Source organism: Podarcis vaucheri (assembly GCF_965113315.1).
Source record: "Podarcis vaucheri genome assembly, chromosome: 8".
In the NCBI taxonomy this organism is placed as follows: domain Eukaryota; kingdom Metazoa; phylum Chordata; class Lepidosauria; order Squamata; family Lacertidae; genus Podarcis; species Podarcis vaucheri.
This window is the reverse complement of record NC_138766.1, coordinates 31,794,613-31,812,331: the sequence shown is the minus strand read 5'-3', so window position 1 is coordinate 31,812,331 and position 17,719 is coordinate 31,794,613. Positions and strand designations below refer to the sequence as shown.

Sequence of the window (17,719 nt, the reverse complement as noted above, 5' to 3'; positions counted from 1 at the left end):
ACCTAAAAACGTCATCATGTAAGCACTAGGCAGACCTCTCTGTAGGTGCAAACCCTGAAAAGGCGCTCTTTTATAACTTAGAGCTAAGCAAATATTTGCTTAGTCGCACATTCATTTCTTGCTTAATACAAATACTCATTGTTTTGAAGAAGGAATACTACTCTAACCCACACACCAAGCCACAGAAACACAAGAAGAGCCTGCTGCATCAGATGGTCCCTTCTAGTCCACATCCTGCTCTCACAGTGGCTGATGATACCTGCAAGCTGGACATGAGTGCAACAGCACTTTGCTCACCTGCAATTATAAGACAGGTAAAAATACAACAGCAACATATGTTGTGTGTAAAAAAAAAAGTCACAGGATCTCTGCTTTGTGAATTGCTAGGCTCACCCTACTGGTCTTTGGAAAGCATGTTACAAAAAGTTAAGAGGGCTCTATTTATGGGTAATAAGTTGAAACAGGAAGATCTCAGAGGAAGACAGAATGTCCTTTTTGTTTTTGTTTTAAATGAATGAGGGCTATAAGCAGTCAACCTGAAAATAATCAAGCAGGATGCCCAATGTCTGCACCTAACAGGCACACTGTCACTAACATCATGCAACATTTATTCATGGAAAGGACTGCAAATATAACATGTATCAGACTCCTTTCTCTTGGGTGCTATTCTTTTCAGCTGGATGAACCATTTTTATTAATCTGTAATGCTTAGGATAGTAAAATCTTTACAAAATGTTTAGAAAACTGGGTTTTCTAAACATCTACATAATGAATAAACTGAGGACCAGCAAAACCTCAAGGGGGAACTCAGTGTCCCTTGTTCCCTAAAACAACTTTTGGGAGGCGCAGCTCAACAATCATAGTAGTGCAGGGAAGAGAAAGTGGTTTTGCAGCTGGCTGCACAATTCCCAGTCTGAGCAGTATAGTAGGAATTACTCCTTTTTCCTCCTCTTGTTGAAGGGGTGAAGAAAAAAGCCCTGGACATGTCAACTGTTCACCCTTTCAATGTTTTAACTGACTGGAATAGTTAAAAGGTGAGCCAGTTATTCAATGTTATTTTCCTGGGGCTAAACTGCACTAAGTTCCCCAAACTCCCTTGATGGGACACTCTCTCTCTCTCCCATTACTCTGTCGACTGAGCAAGCCCCCAACCAGGAAGACTCCCATCTTGTGTATGGGTAGATCTGAGGGGTGCTATGTGATGTCAACAACCTAGAACAAATAGCAATGCCTACACATTTCAGTCTCCTACTTAACCTTCAGTACCACTGGTTAATCAAGCCCAACTACTGGATCACCAGCAATTAATAATAAGAACTGGCATATGCTTGCTTAACAGTAATAATTCAGGGGTGTTTGAATACAACATACAAAAAGCACATTACATAATATTTACACTTTAAAAGTAGTACTTCCGTCGGCCACCAGCAGGATCCTCCTCCCACCTTCTCTTTTCAGACTCTGGGAAAGCATAGCAGGCGCAAGACAAACAATCCTTTTAAATACGAAGAGATCAGGGATCTCTTTTTCCGTATTCATTAGTTGGGGGAGGTCAAAGGGAAGGACGCGAGAGGAAACCCTGCTTTGTTTAACAAGACAGTGTTACGGAAAAGATGGAAATGAGAACGAGAGAGACGCAATGACGGCGGGTAGCCCTGCGAGCAGTACTGTTGCAAAGGGAAAAACATGAATGAATAAAGAAAGAGGGTGGAGCTTGGGAAAACCCCTCTGCAACGCTGCACTGAACAAAGCACAGCACACATGCCAGGAGGTGGAGGAGAACGAGTGCAAACCGGGACCGACCCAAGGGAGGGGAGGGATCATCAAGAATGCCTTCTCACCACAACACAGCAAAGCCCAGGCGCGAAAGCCTACCTTGAAGAATTTGCAAGCGCCAGCGAATACAAACGCACGCAGCCGGGAAAAGGACAGGAGCAAACAGGAACGTGCACGCAAATGCAAGCAAACACAAACCTCGCCAGCCGGAGCCGCCAAGGCAGACAGGCAGGCTTCTTCCAGGGCCCATCGCTTTCGCCACCCATCCCCCGACTCTCCCCTGCCCCGCAGCGCTCCTTATTAAGGGAGACTTCGTGGTGGGCTGCGTCTGCCCCCGCCGTTGCAAGCAGAAAGGGCTCAGGAGGCGGCTCTCCAGTCTTCTAGCGAGGATGTTTGCACAGCGTGCGTGCGCGCCCGGGTCCCTTCTTCTCTTTCTCTCCCCCTACCCCGCCTTCCACCACCCTTCCTGGATCCCCCAGCAAACCTGCTCAGAAGGCAGCCGGAGCTGCTGCTGCTGCTGCTGCTCTTGCTGATGGCGGCGGCGCTGGCGCGAAGGAGTAGCGGCCGCGGCGGCGGCAGCAACAGCAGCAGCAGCTGGGAAGCTCAGCGACCCCTGCGCGGCGGCGGCGGCGTCTGGGATCCTCCTCCACTTGACAACCTCCAACACAAACATGACCCGGCGCTAAACCCCCCTCCCCAGCATCCTCTTCTTCCTCCCCCCCCCCGTCTCTCAGACACACACACACAACCTGATTCCGCACAGACACAAACACGGCAGCGCCCCCGCCCCCACACGCGCAGGAGGAGCACCGAGATCCCTCTCTCTCTCTCCACGCAACTCTGGCCCCAGCCAGCTCCTGAGCATGTCAAGATGGGCCAGCGAGACGGCTGTCCTCTTGAAGGGGCCTGGAAGTGGGCGAAATCTCATCCCCGGCAGGTGCCCGAAATCTCCAGCCCATTGTTCACCCTCCGCACCCGGTTCTGATCCGGCGTCAGGTGGCTGCACCGCGGGGCCAGCTCTGCCCTCTCTTTCCTCGGCAGCCCCGGGGCCCTCGCCGAAAGCGGAGCCGTCGAGGAGGGCTTTCATTCTTCCCACGCCAAGTCCCACACCTTCCCCCCCCCCTGCGTGCCAAGCGCCACCGACTCTCCTCGCACATTCTCACCAGCCAACCCCCCCCCCAGCTTCTTCCTCCGCTTTCGAACCCCACAGTCGCCGCCTGCCTCCGTTTCCCTCACCACATACACACGTTCAGTAGTGTAACGCGCGTGTCAACTCGGCTCCCGCTATCTACACAGATAACAATCCCCGCACCTCGCTCCCCCTGAGGAACGTTTCAGAAATTAAGTCTCTCCACACCCGAATACTTTTCCTTTCACTCCACACAGCGTCAAAGCGCGAGTGCACCCACTAGTGTTTTCCTCCCCTCAGAGAGACTCCGAATATCCCGCCATTTCGCAAATACTCTACGCGGCCACGCTTCGGTAGAAAGCCTCCCCCCCCCGCCCTCGTTCCCAACCTTCCTCAGGGAACTTGTAATTCCTCTGTGGGGTGCCCTTTGCCCAGCCCCACAGCACTGACCCCCCCCCCAAGATTGGACTGTCCCCCGCCTCCCCTCTGACAACGCAAAACCACCACACACCGTCGCCGCCCCCCTCGCTTCCATCCTTCGTCTCCCCCAACCCCAGATTACTCAAACCCACCTTCCCAGCCCCCCCCCCAATAAACCTCTTCCCCTCCCCCCTCAGAGAAACCCTGAGATGTGAAAGGGGTGTGTGAGAGGGAGTAAGATACTGTTGTGTGTGGGGGGGGTCACACTTAGGCACCAGGTGAAAAGCAAGTCCCTGATTACAGGGGCCGGGGGGGGGAGAAGGTGAAGAATGGGGGGGCATATGTGGGGCAGGCACCGTGTTGCGGGCGAAATTAGGGTCTGGGCACCCGAGTTTAAGAGATAAAGGGGAGGAAGGCGGTTGTAGGGACGAACAAGCTGAAGTAGTTGGGGGGGGTGAGATGTGGGGCGTTGAAGGAAGGGGTCAATGGGCGGGGACGCGCCGGAAGGCGAGGGGGGCTGGGCAGGTCTCTCTGCTGCTGCTTCCCCCTTTTTTCTTTCTTCCTCCCCCCCCCGCCCCGTCTCTCCGCGCCCCCCGCCACCCGCGTTACAAGGAGGGAAGGGAGGCGAGCGCGCGACCGGCGGCTGCACCTCCGCCCCCCTCCCGTGGGGAGGGGGGAGGGGTGAAGGGAGGGCGAGGAGATAATTGGAAAAGGGGGTTGCTTTACCTTCCCTCACTTTCTATTGCAGGAAGCGGGCCGGGTGACGTCAGCGGGTCTCCCGGGCCCCGCCCCCTTCGCCCTGTCTGCCTCGCCGAGGAGCGAAAGGGGAGGGGCTTGGCGGAGGGAGGGGGAGGGGTCGCCGAGGGGGTTTCCTTGTTTCCTCACTCGGGCGCGTCGAGAAAGGGTAGAACCGAAACTAAAAAGGAAGAAGAAAAGTTTATAACAGGAAGGAGGGGGGAGGGGGGAATTCCTTCCTAGCCCGTCCACTTCCGCAACGCAGAAAGGTTTCAGAAGCTTCTAGCGTTTTCACAGTCGCGCGCCCCGACGCTGGGGGAAGGTCTGGTTAGCAGGGTTGCTGAGCACCTTCTGGGGCTTGCAGTGCCCTCTGATCAGGTGTCTTGCGGCACCTTCAGAGTGATCATTGGCGTCTATTTGGGTTAGTATCCCAATCCCCCCCCCGAAAGTTTTTATTAATTGGTTCTGGCCGCCCTCACTTCTTTTCAACAGGTATCCCCGAAGCAAGTGTTTGTACTGGAGATTTCTAAACGATTAAGGCATTAAAAAACCCCAATAACCTGCAAACTAGTTAAAAGAACATAAAGAGTGTTTTGCTAGATCAGATTAAAGCCCACCATTCTCTTTAACAAGAAAGCCACCAGTCCACAAGTGTGAACTACAACAGTGGGGAGGGGTGATTGTTTTACATGCATAAAATCTAGCATAGCCTTGAGTTAAAAGCATAGGATTCCACGCTAGATTTTTCAGTGGCAGAACACAGGGAAGAGCAAAAGATCGGAAATTGTGGAAACACTGAAACACCAGTAGTAGGTGCCAGCGTCGGGTAGCTTCTGCTGTTAACATCAGTTATATCTAGCACACTAAAAATATTGTAACTCACCTTGAACGTTCAAGAAATGAGTGGGACAGAAATAAAAATAAGTAATAAGCAGGTACGACATTTTATGCATTATAAGGGAAATGTTAGGATATATAGGGGTAGACAGCAGGCTAATTGCACAACCCTGTGAGGCACTTATATTTGAGTTAATGCTCCCACCAGACAGCTGAACCAGGAAAGGATACATTCGTGAAGCGGAGATCAGATTAGGCCAGCAAAGATAGATGCCAAGTTTGTTACCTGTAATGCCTTGGCGGACAGAAATTCAGAATCAAGGTGAATTGTGTCAGACCACAAGACTAACTCCCATGACTCCTGACTACTGGCCAATAGGAGTTGGAGGGCACCATGTTGGCTAGCCCTGAAAGTGAGAAACTGTGTCACGCAGTACCTAAATGTTTATGCAGGTGACCCCTTTATCTTAAAACATGGAGCAGTTCTGCCCAATGACAATTTTGAAACCTGTGCCAAACTGCAGTGTCTACACTGCAAGATTGTCAGGTTCTGAAGGGAGAGGCACCTAGACTTTTCTCTTAGATCAGTGTTTCCCAAACTTGGTTTTCCAGCTGTTTTGGGACTACAATTTCATCATCCCTGACCACCAGTCTGCTAGCTAGGGATGGTGGGAGTTGTAGTCCAAAAACAGATGGAGACCCTAGTTTGGGAAACCCTGTATTGGATCAAGGGCAGGCAATCTGTGGCCCTCCAGATGTAGCTGGACTCCAACTCCCATCAACGCTAGCCAGCAAGGCCAATGGTGACATCTGATGGGTACTTTAGTCCACCCATTTCCAGATGGCCACCGGTTCCCCATTTGTGTGTTCAACCATAGCACTCCGGAATATGAAAAATATTCTGCAAAAGAAAATACTTCCCTTCCAGTTCGTGTTGCTATTGTTGAAAGGGGAGGGCGCTTCCACAGGCTTTTAATATCCTGCTATTAGTGCCTTCCAATATTTATTCTGCGTCAGCCATATCTTAGAGACAGTAGAGTGGACCATATTCTGTTGCAGATGGTGCTAGCTTCAAATACCACAACAGAGCGAAGTCAGATAAGGCATAATTTCTGCAATTGCCACTGCTTCCCATTGCGACCACCACAACCAATCCCCTTCACACAGAGCACACGGCATAGCATTGACGTAACCAGAATTTATGTTTGCGGGCGCAGGCCTTTTGTGGGGGGGGGGGCAGAACCCCGCTATCTGTGACTTAATTGGTCAGTTAGTTAAGGATTTTTATTTACCTGATTTAGGGGGTCAGCTGCTGCCCCCTTTGCACCCCTCTTTATACACCCATGTGGCATGGCACGTTTCCTCCAACCAAAGTCCAGCTGCGCTCCGTGGGTCTCCCTTCCCGGCCCCAGCTAAGCGGGCACAGGATCGTGCTTCGGAGACCCTGACAAGTGTTCCTAAAGTGCACCCACCTCAGTCAGGGAAATAAAGGCTTGAAGCAGTCAAGGCAAAACCTATCTGTGCCTCCCGTCTTTGCCTAGAGATCGCAAAAGAGAGTGGGGGGGGGAGGCGGACGCAAAACCACCCAGACAAAACTCGACGGGCAAAGTTCTTCCCAAGTAAGCGGAGCCTCCCGCGCAGATGCCCGTCGCACGCCCCCCTGCCGAGGCCCGTCCCTCCAACGCAGCCACACGCGCACCCTCCCATGTATGCACATAGCTGGGGCTGTTGCTGCTGACGCGGAGATCCCGGAGGTTCCTCCTTGTTGCTGCTGGCGGGTCATGCAGGCTGCGTCCCTCCTCCTCCTCCTCGCCGCCGCGCCTCCTCCCCCTCCTGCTTCCTCTTGCCCTCGCTGGGTTTTCCCGTTCGCTCCCAGCCACGCTGAATCCCCTCCTCCTCCCCGTGGCAACAGACCGAGCAGGCGGCGGCGGCCAGAAATACACACCCCACAATGCAAGAGGGCGCCTCGTGGGTGAGGGCGCGCAAAGCCCGGGGCCCCCACCACCACCCAACCCCCCTCTCGCTCCCCTCCAGCCTCGCCCAGCCCCGGGCCGCGAAACGCAGAAATAAACTCACCCCGGGAACAAAAAAAGAGAAAGGGAAAGTCCGCGCTGGGTCTCGCCGGGGAAGTTTTCACAGAAAACGAGCAAAGCCGAAGGCAGTCCCCTTCGCGCTTGGAAGTGGGCGTGAGAGGAAATACGAAGGGGAGGCGCCTAAGGCTCGCTTTTCTCTCTGGCTCGCTCCTACCCGCGCTTGCTCCCCTTCTCTGGCCCTGGCCGGGGTTTCTTGGCTGCGCTCCTTTGATTGGTTTGCACCCTCGGCTGTTTCTAGGGATGGAGCGAGTCGGGGGGCATCTGGGGCGGTTTCTGCGGCTTCCTTCCAGGGCTGGAGACAAGGGGAGCAGCAGCCACGAGAAGTCCTTGCTAAGCAGAAAGCATTGTTATTTTTCCAAGAGAGGATTCCTGCAACGCGTTGCCTCGGGTTTGCAGCCGACTCGGTTGCATGATGCTAACGGTCCTAGCACTGTTTTAAGAGTCATCGGATTATATATGTGTGTGCGTAGAGAAAGAGAGAGTAAATTAATGCTGGTACATTTCCAAACAAATCTCAAAAATTACTCCTATACAAGGGTTTGCATTTCCCCCCTTTTAACTTGCTTAAAATATTATTTTATCCTGTCTTTCTGTAAAATGGCCAAGGCAGCTAACAGCACCCAAAGCCAATAAAGGGATAATTTATTTCAAACTTTCATTCTGCACAGATTTTGCATGGCATAATATGATTTATTTGTGCCACCCCAATCTGAGTGGGCCTAGATTCCAGGGGTTCCAGCTGCTTACCCAGGGTCCGTGGGGTTTTTTTTGGGGGGGGGGGAAATGAGACACAGTGGAGATTGTGTTGTCTTTAGGATACATGGTTTATTTACACATGTATACATCCTGAGCCTACAATAGAGGGGTTCAAAGCATTACACTCCAAGAGGGTCCTGTGTCTCCTATTGCTGCAACCTCCGATTCAAGCAGGCAGCTCACATTGTGCTCTGGTTCCCCTCTCCAGCTTACTGCGTTTAATGCCACTATTTTTCCTCCAGCCGCTATCATCCTCGACTGTGATCCTAGGGACTACTACTCTCCTGCCAACTCTAAAACTCCACTTTAGAGGCCTTTGTCTTTCTAAGTTATTCTAAGTTAAGGGAGACCCTCTCCCCATTTGCTCTCTGGCACAGAGACCATTACCAGGCTGGCTTCTGGCTTGTATTTTAAAATGCTTGAACCTAACATGCATTTCTGAATCTTTCCCCATGTATTTGCATGATGGTAGCACACCTCTTGCAACCCACCTTGGATCAAGCCACCAGTTAAAGACCATTCCGTTGTGGACAATACTGAGCTAGATAGACAAATGGTCTGATTCAGTCTAAGGCAACTTCCTACAATAACTTGCAGTGATTCCCAGGATTTCAGAAGGTTCTCTCCCACCCCTCTCTAGAGAAGTGTGATTTTTTGCATGCAGAGTAATGTTCCACAACTCAGCTTCCATGGCCATTCCTGAATAGCTTCTGAGTAGAAATGGTTAGGATTGCACTGTAAATTAATTATATAGCTATTATAAATAAAATAAAAGTGGATATGTACCAGATTATCTCTGGTTAATGCATGCATGCTGGTGTTATCTTTAAAACCCTCTACAATTAGGGTCAGTCATCTGAAGGATTCCTTCATATGAGTCTGCTCCTACATTAAGAACTTTGAAATCCCTGCTTGTGGACCCATCAATACTATTGGTTAGGTTGGTTGGTAGGCACAAGAGGCAAAGTCTTTTTTAGTGGTGATCTCCCACTCCACCCTGACTTTGGAATTCCCTCCCGGCTGAATTGTGCCGGCCTCTTCTATATAAGCCTAAATGGACCACCAAAACTCATCTCTTCCAAGATTGCTTTTACTTAAAAGATTTTAGGTGTTCATTTTTGAAAGTGCTTCTGTTTAAAATGGTTTTATGCTAACTTACTGAACTGTTCCTGGTTATGCCTTTGTGTCTGCTCCAATCCTGGAAAAAAAAAAACATCTTAATTGTACCTTCTCTATATAGGAATATAGGTTTACCTAGATGGGTAGAATAAAATCTGTCAGTTTCAGACATCCCATAACATCTCAACTCTCATTCTCTGGTATTTTGGACTGACTGAATTTTCCTGATACTGTACAATTGAGTAACCTGTTGCCATCAATAAATGGGCCCAATCACAACCGTAAAGGTCTGTTTTTGTCCCTGTATAGAGAGCCAAGCTCTTGCCTTTGTGCAAGACCCAGCTCAGTGTTTGCATTAATCATACAGGGGCTGCTGTATTCTTTCTCTTGTGAGCTAAGCCATTTTCAGGTGCTCTACCTCATGTGATAATCTGTTGCTCGTCACATTACAGTTGGCATGCCTGCAGCCCTCTGCGTGCTCAATCCCAGCTTTTGCAGGAGCGAGCCCTTTCTACTTACGCAGCCCCCCCACCCCCGCAATTCAGAACCAGTCTCCCAGGGTTCTGAATTGTACAGGGAGCCCCCACAAATAGAACAGGCTTCGTGCTGCAGTGGTTCAGCCCCAATGCATAGAAGGCAGTGAGAGCAGCCCCAGTGACAGGATGGTGGAGCGGCCAGGGAGTATGCTTCTATTCTCATTACGGTAATCAGGCAGGAGGCGGGTTGGGCGGGGGGGAAATAGGCCTCAGTCTAGTCATGCTCTTTTCTGTTTTGTTGGGGAACATTTTATACACTGATAATTGTAAATCTCAAAAGTAAAGAATGAGTTCTACAACATAATTCCGTTTATTCAAGAGGCTCAAGAGATTTCTCAAGGCCTTCACATGAATAAAGTAGATTAGGATTGCTCTAGACATACGATTTGAAAAATACTTCCATTCACATTTTTTTGAAGTATTATGGCATTGAGGGTAAGCTTCATCGTGTTAGGCAGCTTTGAGACTGGAGGCGGGGAAAACATGAGGTTACAGCATTTGGAGGTTATCGTTTAGGGGGAAAGACAAGGGGACAAGATAGAGGTGCATATTATTACACATGATGTTGAGAAAGCAGAGATTATTGTTGCTGGCATTTGTCGATCTTGAGAGAATGGAGTGTGCCTCTGGGGGTGAAGTCAAACTGCTGTGTTAGCAGCACCAAAATGACCTCCCCAGGACGCAAGCCTGGGCAGTGTGTATAGAGGTCCTGGGCTGCCCAGATGACAAGACCCCCCTCTTTGCCTCATGGAGGTGGTCCAAAGGAAAGCAGAGCAAGACGTTTGGCAACAGCTTGGCTGCAAGAGATGCTGGAATGAGGGACTCTATTTCAGATTTGTGTAGGTTTTACTCCTTAGTCTTTTCTTCTCCCCCAGCCACTCTTGACCTAAGGATCTTTTAAAATGGAAATGCAACATTAAAAAGTACACAAGCATTGGAATGCGGGTAGCTGTGTTGCACTTTACTATAACGTCAGAAGCAATATTGAAGACATTCCTATGAAACATAACCACCAGCCATACAACATTCACAGCCTCAATGGATGCACTGGATCTCTGAAGGATTGTTTTCCCCCCAGCAACAAATTTAGAGATGAGTGCAACAGGCAGTTTGATTTATAATTAATTTGGCATCTCAGATTAATCTTCTTGATGTCTGCTGGACATCCAGAAAATCAATCTAGGATTTTGAATTAATTATGAAATTAGGTCAGGCTCATTGAATCTCAGGGCTGATTCACACACAAATGTATCATCACTGCCCGTATCACAGGGAAGGTGGCATCAGCTGATACTCAAACTTCTGTCTGCAGTGTTAGCTTCACAGTGACAAGTGTATGTGGAAGTCACCTCTTGGTGTTGCAGTTAGTAAGAGAAGTGTGTATGTGAACTATCTCAGAGATTACATTTGCTTGTGCCCAAGCCTGAAGGCATCTCATCAAAAACTATCTTTACAACACAGACCAACCTATTCTTGACCCCAGTCCCACGGTTTATGGAACATCTGATGCCCTAAGAATGAAGTAGACCCAAGCATTACATTAAAATATACATTTGTATTCCTTTAGTATTAATGGCCTGTTTAAAAAACCCAAGACCTTACACAGCATCATTTTCCCCTGGTGAAATTCAGTCATGTGTGGAATTCACATTTCTTGTTTTCCAGTGTTTTATATTTTATCTCTCAGACCTCCACTGATTTCTCAAGGTCTATAAACTAGATTTCCTCTGAACTTTAGCCTTTCCTTTCAAAAGCTCACATTTCTGTCTGTATTCATGCCCATATAGCATCTAACACAACTTACTGTACTTTTTAGCCATGGCATTTGTCTGGCTTTTGTTTGTTCAAGTTACTCAATCGACAGGTTCCTCAGCAGGTTTTGTAGCATTTCAGTGCACTCAGAATGTATCCAGTCCAATCATCCACAGTCCGTACCAAAAACATTAGTATTGAGATGATAATGTATCAGATAGAGGAGAGCTGGGATGCCCAAATATTGCTATGACAGGATCAATTTAGATATATTTTCCCCATGAATTTTTAGAAAAATCATTCTGTGGCATTAGCTTAAAACAGTGTTTTGATGCTATACTTTGCTTTCATCTCTTGACCAGACAAACTCATCAAGTGCCCAAAGATAAAATCATTGAGCGACTCACAGAAAAGCCCCAATCAGTTCCATAGAAATCTTGTGACTTCAGTAATCCATCAAGATCAAAATCTTTTTTTTCCACAGCATTGATTTTTCTTCTGCATGTGAACAAGGACAATGATTTTAAAGCTGTAGCAGGGGCAGGGGGAAAATGGCTAGACTCTTCTACCATATTTGTAATTTTCATTAGTCGGGCACTTAACATAGTTGTGATAATGGAAAACATAAGGCAATTTTTAGTAAACGCTCCTTGTGAAATGCCAGGCATGCAGAGAAAATGTATGTTTCCTGTTACAAAATTAAATGTTAGAAATGAAAAGGTTTGCAGCCTATCTCTCTCAAAGTGAAATGCAGGCCCTAAATGGGTGTCTTGCTGTGGTCTGTCAGAAAGTGGTAATAAGCTGTTTTGAAGGGCTGAGCCTGCATGTTTGTGCCATTTCCCACAGTTTGTGTTATAAAGCTGCTAGCTGGTCTTCAATTAGCTAGAGAGGGGGAGTATTAAAGCACCGTACAAGTGTATGATTTCATTTCAGACCATCTTTGCATCCCTTTCTCCGTAACTCTTAATTTATTGCAATGATTTAGTACCCTGACAGTTTTACTACACCTAACATTTGTTACTACACCAGTAATACACTAAGCATTGTAATGGACACAGATGAACCCCACCATCCTTGCCCTTTAGGCTTCTGAATCTGATTCAGTACTCCGCATTGTTTTGCATTGTATTTTTAATAATGGCTGATATTCACCTGCAAGCAGAACAGACTGCAAACAGATTGAGGCTTCCCTTTTCTTTCTCCCCTGCCTTTAATCTCCCATGTGATCTCCCAAAACCTGTTCTAGGGGGTTGGGTGCCTTCTGGAGCAGGAGCAGAAGCCCCATTTCATGAGTTGACTTCCACTCACATCATGCTGGTTATCTCTCATTCTATTTTATACTTTTTGTTTGGGTGAACTGCCTAGAAAACATGTTACTGGGCAGCCATACCTATATAGTATGTAAGTAATTTCCTACACACCCACACCTTTTTTAAAGTTAGATTGGCTCTCAAGTTCAGTTCTGTTAACAGACAGGCAGTGCCCCTCTTAAGTCAATAGGGGAAATGTGTAATAAACTTTCACCAATGCCAAACCGACCTCCCCACCTTAGCTATTCAGTTGCAGAAAATTGTGCAGCCACAGCAAAGTGGGCAGTCAAAGCAGGAAGCAATGCCCCACTTTCTATAAACATTCCCTGTAGACTGGCTAGAAATTCCTGAACTAGTTTGGCTACCAGAATACAAGAAGGGTTCCCATAGGAACCAGGGCCGGCCCATGACATTTTGCTGCCTGAGGCAAAGGACTAGATGGTGATTCCTTGCCTGGTACTCTGCCCACATATACATTCTATGGGTAGCATCATCCAGCACACCTGTGTGAAGCATGTTACTTAGGGGGCATGGTCAGAGACGTAGCTGGGGGGCAGGAGGGCATACTGGGCATCACTCACCCAGGGGGCTTCACTTACTGTGGGGCCTGCAGTGCGCCCGAGCCACCCGTCTCTCCTGGGAGTGACACAGTGGCTCAGCCACCTGGAGGCTCCGTGCTGAGCGGGAGGCAGCAGGCGGACTCCATGGGCCCTGCCTTGGGTCGCTTTGCCCAGTGGGTGGCTTGCCCTGCCCCTGGGCACACGCACCCCCAGCACCCAAGTGGCTTGCTACACCACTGGACACGGTCGTAGCCACGGTTCAAGGGAGGCAGCTATCCCCCTCCAAATTAATAAATAAAAATGCTTAACTAAAAGTAGAAATAGTCAGAATATTTGAAATGTTCTCTGAGGTCACTTAAATGATGGTGCGGCACATTCTAGTGACACAACTGACAACCCAACTGAGCAATGGGCATGGCTTCCGTGAAATGACCAATCGTGTCACAGGTAGCTCAGTTCTGGAAGCTTATCATAGTTTCTAGCATTTTCTCTTAAGAGTGTGCACCTACAGGGCTTGTCTAGAAATGACTGTAAGTTTCTCACAGCCTATTTATACTGCAAAAAACCCTCAGACCTCAGCCGATGATATAGTTCAGTTTATTCAAGTTCACAATTTGGATCAGTGCAGAGCTCATAGCTAATGTTTGTTGTGAACCAGTGTTTTATTTCATTATAGTGTAGTTTCATGGCTATCATTGGTGTTCAAACTCCAACCATCAGCCTACCTAGGACATGCCAATTGTTTAGAAATGGATATAAAAAAGTTGTTTACTGCCTCTCCCAATATAAATCCTGGCTGCACCTATGTTAGGGGGTGCAAGACAGGTTGTGTGGTTCATACAATTCTATCCTACAAGAGAGGGGGAATGGCCGGGGGACATGGGAGAAACAGGCAGGTGGCTGCTGCCCCTGCCCCACATTACCTGCTGCATGAGGCAGTTGCCTCCCTCTTCCAAATCATATGGCTTGCCCTGATAGAAACTGATGAAAACAAAAAAGGGCATGATGTGTTTGTTCACAGACAGCTTTCCAGGTCATGTGGCCAGCATGACTAAACCGCTTCTGGAGCAACGGAACACTGTGGGTTAAAGCATGATGAGAAATTGAACTCAGCATATAAGATCAATTTAGAGAAAAAGTGTTTATAACTTAAGTCCTATGTTTCATTTAGAAGCTGTGAGTGGGAAGTGGAAAAGAAACTACATTTGCCACCCATCCCTTAATTTAAAATAAAATGAAATCAAAGGACAGAACAGATTGCATAACAGCAGCAAGCGCACCAGACGAGGCAGTAAAATAACCTGGAAATTCCTAGCGGAAATACAGCAGGTAGAATATTTAGGAAGTCAAAACTTAAGTAAAACCAAAAAATGAGCTAAATTCTCCCCTCGGCTTTACCTTTATGTGTCTCTGAACTAATCACTGTAATGAGCATTAGGAAGCTCATTTTCATGTGTAAGCTGAATCAACCCACTCAATCAGTATCAGAAATATCAAGGAAGAGGAATCTGTGGGCAGGAAGAAAGCGTTTATGTTACGTCACCCTTGTCTTATAAAACTGTATGCATGCTTAGAAAGTTCATGTATTTGTAGGGGACTGGTTTGGCTTTTGGGGAAATTCCTGGTGCCCATGATGTTTAAATTGTCTCATGAGCAGACCAATAAAATTTCTGACATTTTCAACTCTGCTGGTAATGACTATTTAGAATCAGCCAGTAGTCTTTTTATAGAATAAAGCCAGGCTAAACAATTTTCCTGCAACAACTCCTGTTGGTACCTAATGCTGAGCAGGAGGAATAAGTTACACTGCCATATCTTCAGCTGAGCCGGAGTTGAGCTGAGCCAAGTCAACTCAGATGGAAATCTGCTGTATCCTAAGCTACTCATCCCAGTGGATCTTGCCATGGGATTGCTCCCTGAGCCTCTGAGAAAGCTCCTCTCTGGATGCTCATCTACTGCCACTTGGAAAACACTGAAAATATAGTGAAAAGATGACATGACTACATGCTGGCTTAATAGCTGTCAGTATGTCAAATTACTTTGATGCCCCTTCTAGGTGTGCTCAGGACAGGAGCACCTGTTACCCAGCCCTCCTTACATTTCCGGTCAATGGGGTCCTGTGGGACAGCTTAACCTGTTGGGGCAGAAGTGGCTGTTCCACAGTCATTAATACAACTTTCCACGTGATTGTAACATTTTGTAGAGTTATATTTTGTTTGGGTTTTTTAGACAGAGGAAAGACCTTAACCAACCATTCTGTGACCTTATTATGTCACATGTATAGAACTGGCATTGCAATGCATGTCCCTTCCCCACCCTCCAAAATGAACCAATGGTTTTAGAAAATCGAAATCATGAATGCTGAGAGGTAGGCACTTATGCCTGATTCAAACTCATCTTTTCCCAATACAGCTAAGTGCTATTGGGTAACAATAACTTCTACCATGGTTGGAAATTTCCACAAGTGTATGGAAAAGCAGTAGGCCACACAGCAGAGTAAGATCACGTGCAGAGGTTCGGACAGAGGTTGAATATTATGCAACCACATTTTTCCTTATTGTACATCCATAACTGCCAGTTGCATACCATAACTGTAGTAATGATGTTGGACGACAAGCAATTGCTTTAACTGTGCAATTATGCTCATAACCACGTGAAAATGTTTTACATTAATAAACTGTTAATTAAAAGCAGCAGAGGGAACTGCAGGAGACAACTTACATGAACTCACGAAAATATGTAACCTTTGACAGCTATGTTTCTAGGGCTGCAGCAATTTTTTGCCTAAGACATTTTTCAGGTTGAAAGGGAAGCTTATGGCGGACAGAAAATCTTGTGCACCATGACCTTTGCTTGCTTGTAGTTTCTCCTAATAGAATACATTTTTAATATTATGTTTACTAATATATTCAGTTTTAGGCACACTTCCCCCAATATTCTTTTGTGAAACATTGCTTGGCTGGAGAACTACATTGCGGAATTCAGATAAGTGTGAATCCAGAGGGTATGGCTGGATTTCAGGTCATATTATTTTGGAAAGTGCAGATTTGATAGATTTGGCTTTAAATGGGAATTGAATTGACTTTATTCTCCATCCCCAGTCATGACAAACTGAAGTCTGTTGATTTCAGTGTGCCTCCTTTGAGTACGACTTTGTCAGATATTGTATTAGAATATTTCCCCATTAACAAGCATGGTGTGTAAATAGTTAAGTGATTTAACAACATGACCGACAAGTAAAGTCTAGAGTTCCATTATGTCATCCGCAGAATATTCATTTCCAGTTTACTCAATTTACATTGACTATATGGTATATTTGGTTGGAGCTATTACATTTTGTCAGTTTAATCATACTGGTTTGCCTCTGGTTTCCAAAAAGACATCATTTCTGGAGTATGAAACAATGCAGATCTCAAGCGTAATTTGGATTGGTTTGGAAACCTGGCTGAAAATTAAAATTAAAAAGTGCACGCTGTTTTCCACAGATCATCAAGGATGTTCAAAATTTATCAAAGCCGTTTAGCTACAAATGTGCTTTCCTATAAAATTCTATACCATTGCAAACAGTGTCATCCTAATTGAACGGTGGCAGCCCAAGCTGGAACACAGATGTTAATGGGAGATGGTGGCCAAAAGCAAGAGAAGATAATGTTATCTGTCTCTCTCCCTGGTAACTTGTGATGTACTGAGAGTTTTCCTGCCCCTGTGTTGCTTCATGGTCTGCTGTTTGTGAAAAAGGGAAACTGGGAATGTGTTGATGTTGGGTGTTTTACTGCGTATTGTTGTGGGTGGTGGAAGGGTAGATGAGAAGATGTGGGGCTGATACTTTCTGGTTTCACCCTCAGAATGGCTGTACTCATGCAACTTACAAATGCACACCAGTGAAGGGTGTACAGTAGCAATTCATTAAAACACACAGCCACAAGAATGATGCCAATGTGAAAAACATTAATTAAGTTTAGAAATACATAGAGTGGATGCAAGTGTTCACTAAACACCTGGGGAAGTAGATAATTTACATCCACAACCTCAGCCGCATAATAAATCCCCCAATTCAAATCTCTTTAGACTGTGGCTCTCAATAGATTTCTAAAAATGTACACTTACGGAGTAAACAGAATGCCTAATGGCTTCCAGCAGCACATCAGATTTGTTACACTTATGGGAGGTCTGGCTATCAAATATTCATGCCTGCAGCTCTTATGCAACACTAGGAACTTTTTCACTTGTGAAATAAATAAAAAAATTCACCAGATGTAGGAGATAAAGGGATTGCTTTATCTGACATGGATGACCAAGTTTTCTTATGGATTATTAATGTTGGGAAAACTCTGAAGGCATGAGCTAGCAAACATTGCTCTTACAGAAGTCCCCATAATGAGGATGTGAAGACTCCTTGGCAGGTACATAAAGGGACCCCTGACCATTAGGTCCAGTCGCGGACGACTCTGGGGTTGCGGCGCTCATCTTGCTTTATTGGCCGAGGGAGCCAGCATACAGCTTCCGGGTCATGTGGCCAGCATGACTAAGCTACTTCCGGCGAATCAGAGCATCGCACGACAACGCCATTTACCTTCCAGCTGGAGCGGTACCTATTTATCTACTTGCACTCAGTACATAACAGTGAGGTTTATAACTACCACTTTATTTCTGGCAAGAAAAGGCCTGCAAAGAAAAGCAGGTGGAAATTAAGCAG

General features: G+C 46.8%; 2 protein-coding genes across 8 annotated transcripts in view; both read right to left on the bottom strand.

Moving 5' to 3' along the window:
- Nucleotides 1-7,082, bottom strand: part of HIVEP1 (HIVEP zinc finger 1) — an 87,227-nt gene extending 80,145 nt beyond the window's left edge. For 2 of the 7 annotated variants that reach the window (XM_082234117.1, XM_082234121.1), the window contains exon 1: nucleotides 6,974-7,082. The gene's annotated coding sequence lies outside the window, so the exon portion shown is untranslated. Of the gene's footprint in view, nucleotides 1-175; nucleotides 1,377-1,396; nucleotides 2,203-2,260; nucleotides 2,439-4,051; nucleotides 4,539-6,973 lie in introns of those variants that run through there. The other 5 variants (XM_082234115.1, XM_082234118.1, XM_082234120.1 and 2 more) reach the window with 5 other exon arrangements.
- Nucleotides 7,083-9,692: 2,610 nt separating this feature from the next.
- Nucleotides 9,693-17,719, bottom strand: part of TMEM170B (transmembrane protein 170B) — a 91,748-nt gene continuing 83,721 nt past the window's right edge. The window contains exon 4 of the transcript XR_014222339.1: nucleotides 9,693-10,281. The gene's annotated coding sequence lies outside the window, so the exon portion shown is untranslated. The remainder of the gene's footprint in view (nucleotides 10,282-17,719) is intronic.